At 46.3% G+C, this 4,637-nt stretch overlaps 1 pseudogene across 1 annotated transcript; it reads right to left on the bottom strand.

Annotated features, from left to right (window-relative positions):
- Positions 1 to 345: 345 nt before the first annotated feature.
- Positions 346 to 1,299, bottom strand: LOC307193670 (heterogeneous nuclear ribonucleoprotein A1-like; annotated as a pseudogene). Its single transcript has one exon. The product of its transcript is annotated as a heterogeneous nuclear ribonucleoprotein A1-like (transcript).
- Between the last annotated feature and the right edge of the window lie 3,338 nt (positions 1,300 to 4,637).

Raw genomic sequence — 4,637 nt, forward strand, 5'->3', positions numbered from 1 at the left:
CATGTTTATTCAGCATCAGGATCAGACCATTACATTTAGCAATCAACAGCATGGGTACAAGAACAAAACAAACCCAAAAAACTACATTAAAACCCTTCGTTGGAATGCTTTACACTTTCCACAGAAGAGAAACTGAAATAACGTGTTATACAATTAGTCACAAATACAGTCCTTGAGTTTTTTATTGCCCATACACATGAGTATTGTCGAAAACATATCTTCTCTGTAGCAGCTAGGCCCTGCCACCACTGTCCTTGCCTGAGCTCACAAATCTGTTATAACCTGTAGCTTCCCTGTCACTCCTCTGGCTCTCTTCTCCTGCTAAGCTTTGTTTCCTGGCAGTAATTAAAACCTTCTGCCACTGCCAGAGGTCCTGCTGCTGCTGGAACAGCCACAGCCGCCTTGGTTTCGTGGTTTGGCAAAGTGTTGGCCTCCGCCACCATAGGGGCCAGATCTTCTGCCTCCAAAGTTTCCTCCATTCATGGGTCCAAAATTTGAAGATTGATTGTTGTAATTGCCAAAATCAATGCAGCTTCTGCCACCTCCAAAATTACTTCCATCGTTACCAAATCCATTATAGCCATCCCGCTGCCACCATATCCCCCACCACCGCGGCTGCCACCAAAGGCATCTCGACCACTGAAGTTTCCTCCGCGACCAAAGGTGTTGTTCCCACCAAACCCATCTCCGCGACCACCACCAAAGTTTCCAGAACCACTTCGACCTCTTTGGCTGGATGAGGCACTAGCCATCTCTTGCTTAGATAGGGCTTTCCTTACTTCACAGTTGAGGCCATTCACAGTGTGGTATTTCTGAATGACAGTCTTGTCTGCGGAGTCATGGTCATCAAAGGTTACGAAAGCAAAGCCTCTCTTTTTGCCACTGCCTCGGTCAGTCACGATTTGGATCACTTCAATTTTCCCATACTGTTCAAAACAGTCTCTTAGGTGATGTTCTTCAGTGTCTTCTTTAATGCCACCGACAAAAATCTTTTTCACAGTGAAGTGGGCACCAGGTCTCTGAGAATCTTCTCTCGAGACGGTCCCCTTTGGTTCCACCACTCTTCCATCCGCCTCGTGTGGCCTTGCCTTCATGGCTGCACCCACCTCCTCCACAGTGGCATATGAGACAAACCCGAAGCCTCTAGAGCGCCCGGTGTTTGGATCCCTCATCACCACACAGTCTGTGAGCACTCCCCGCTGCTCACCATGGCTCTCCAGACTCTCTTTCAAAGCTCAAACCTCCGATGAAGAGCTTCCATAGCTGTGCAGGCTCTTTGGGAGACTTTGACTTAGACATGACCTCAGTCGTGGCGGGGTGGGGGGAGACTTTAACGATGCTTACTTGGTGGCGTCCACGGGCAGAAAGGCTAGAACTTGACTTTTATTTTATTTTTTAAAATTAAATTTAATTAATTAATTTATTTTTTGTCTGCATTGGGTCTTCATTGCTGCGTGCAGGCTTTTTCTAGTTGCGGTGAGCGGGGGCTTCTCTTTGTTGCAGTGCGCAGGCTTCTCATCGTGGTGGCTTCTCTTGTTGCGGAGCACGGGTTCTAGGCAGGCGGGCTTCAGTAGCTGCAGCATGCGGGCTCAGTAATTGTGGCACGCGGGCTCTAGGGCTGGCAGGCTTCAGTAGTTGTGGCACATGGGCCCAGTAGTTGTGGCTCGCAGGCTCTAGAGCACAGGCTCAGTAGTTGCGGTGCACGGACCTAGTTGCTCTGCAGCATGAAGGATCTTCCCGGATCAGGGATCAAACCTGTGTCCCCTGCACTGGCAGGCGGATTCTTAACCACTGCACCACCAGGGAAGTCCCTAGAACTTGACTTTTAAATCACTGTGCTAAAGAGCAGGTGCATCCTGAGGTTTGGCTAATGATTGCAATTTTCCCATGTCTGGATTTTGTGCATCTGCTATTATGACAAAAGGAGAAAAAATAAGTTGGTTGACTTAATACCATCATACAGTGTAACTTCCATTTCCTTTATAATATCCTCACAAGGCTTGTTACCCTTTCATTAATTTGTGCCTGCAAGATTTTTACCAGATGACTGTTAAGAACCGTGATGGAGATCATGATAATGATGAGAATTACGAAAGCAAACATCTCGGAGCACTTACTACGTCTCAGGAGCTGTGTGAAGCACTGCACCTGAATTTCTTTATTTAGTTCTCATAAGCACTTTCAGGTAGAATCTGTCATTAACGTTTTTACAGACTTTTTAAAATTTTAAAATTTTGAGACTTTGAGAGCCTGAGTGACTTGCCCGGCGCTGCCCAGTTAAAAAGTTGGTAGAGCTGATTTTCAACCACTGCCGTATACAGCCTCTTAATCCCCTATTTACGTCCTCAGTCCTGTTAATAAAGAATGATCTTCGTTCCTGCCCCAACAAGACTTCACCAGGATAAATATGTGAACGTGAACTCTGCCAGCTGGCACTCTTTTAGATAAGATTTTATTCGTCCTAAACACTTAAATCCACCTGGTCTTCAAAAACTTGGAAAACAGCCAGGCTGGGCCTTGGCCAAGTTGTGAAGTAGAGGAAGTTTGTCTCGGGCATTTTATACTCCTCTGCACTCTGCCATACCCTCTAAGTATCCTGTCAACCAAAGACTCCTCTAATTTTCCGTTCCTGGAGCCCAAATCTTGCCAGAGGGACTGAGCTCTTCAGCTTCTGCCCGTTTACTTGTTGAGACTCCCTGATGCCCCTCCCACTCCCACCTGCCCCAGCTTGTTGATTTCCCATCTGTATCTGAGTCAGTTTCCCGCTAGCTTCTCCATCCAAGCCCGTGCTAATGTCCTCATGGAGGGAGGTTAGCAGGAGGCCCTCCAGACACCAGCGGCTTTCTAGAGGTAGGACCCCTATCTATTTTGGCAACCAGAGTTCTGTGTCGTCCAGGACTGATAGCAAAGGAAGAGAGGGCAGCCTTAGTGATAACAACAGCTAATCATATAGTATTTAATCTGTGCCCTGTACTGTTCTCAGTACTTTATACGTATTAATTTATTTAATCCTTACAACTGTCCTATGAGGTATGTTAGTCAAGGCTGCAGCAAGAAATAGGAGGCACGCAGAGATGGAATTCTGAAGAGAATTCAAAGAAGGGACTATTTGCAGATGTGTAGGCAGATTTAAGGGAATCAATCAGGAATATGGAGGTTCACAGGAGACTAGCCATAGCAGGAAGCTGTTCTTACTCCTAGGCCAAAATGGCAGGTGAGAAAATGGTGTAGTTAGAGCCTGATGAAGAGCCATTCGAGGAAGAGCTGCTCTAAGGGGCCGATGGCAGTCATGGAGGGATGACGCCAGAGCCCCAGTGGTGTGGGGTTGGGGGAAGCAGGGGAAGTGAACGTCTTGGGGGTTGGTGAGGTGTTGGGGAAACTAGGGCTCTTCCTCCTTCTGATTTCCTATTGGCTGAAACAACTAGAAGCCTGAGGTCAGGGGCATCTGGGTGATACAGGCTTGACGTACCAGTCACCATGGAGATCAGTACAGGGCACAAGGACAGAGAAAAACAAGTCCGTGAAGAAAGAGAAGCACAGAGAGGTTGAACAATGTGCCCAAAGTCACAGAATTAGGAAGTGGAGGCACTAGATTCTGAACTGAGGCCGTCATGTCTGCTGTAGCAGAGGAGTTTTCCCACACTTAACATAGCATCTTACAGGTTCCAAAAATGCTCTCGGGCTCCATTCATCTGTTTAAAATGTCCTTGTACACAGTAGACCCCGAGCAGAAATTACTTCGTGACAGGTTTGGGTGACACTGGTAGGCCTTGGCCAATTCAGTGGGTTAATGATAGCTAACGTGGTCAAGTTTATGAAACAGAAAGATCATGAAATATTTAATAAGTTTGCTGGAAAACTGCTGAGAAGTTGGGGAGAATCATTTTGCCTCAGCTGAGGAGAAACTGAGACTTGTGGTTTCTGGGTGAGAGAAGTCAGTATGTACTCAATGTGAACAACTTATGCAAAAAAAAAAAAAAAAAGCTACCCACCTGGGTTGAACCTGCTGGTGGCAGAACAACTGGTAGAAAATACATGCATCGCGTGGAGACATTTCCTGTGAAAGGAGGTACAGAAAAGCACTGTTTTGTGAAAAAGAGAATTCAAGAGAGATGAAATGATTAGAATAAGTCCTTTTTACATTAAAGCAGTGAAGCTCTAATGATAGCCTTTTAGTGTTTATTTTTTATTTTATTTTATTTTATTTTTGTGGTACGCGGGCCTCTCACTGTCGTGGCCTCTCCCGTTGCGGAGCACAGGCTCACGGGCCCAGCCGCTCTGCGGCATGTGGGATCTTCCCGGACCAGGGCACGAACCCGTGTCCCCTGCATCGGCAGGCGGACTCTCAACCACTGCGCCACCAGGGAAGTCCTAGTGTTTATTTTATTTCTAATTAAGTTTTTGTTTTCTCCTTGGTAAAATGCGGCAGCAAGCTGAAGTGCTCTTTTCATGGATCCAGACAATGGTTTCTATGAAGAAAAAGGGTGAAGCTGGGAAAGAGGGAAGAGGCCCAGGATGATGCATTTAGAGGCATAAAAGTATAAGAAAAGTACTGGCTTTTCTTATGTAATTTAGCAACAAAATTGTGTAGCGTGTAATGGGGTACTATGGCTTGGCATTATCGCTATGATTTGAGA

This window comes from Stenella coeruleoalba (assembly GCF_951394435.1).
Source record: "Stenella coeruleoalba genome assembly, chromosome: 11".
Lineage (NCBI taxonomy): Eukaryota > Metazoa > Chordata > Mammalia > Artiodactyla > Delphinidae > Stenella > Stenella coeruleoalba.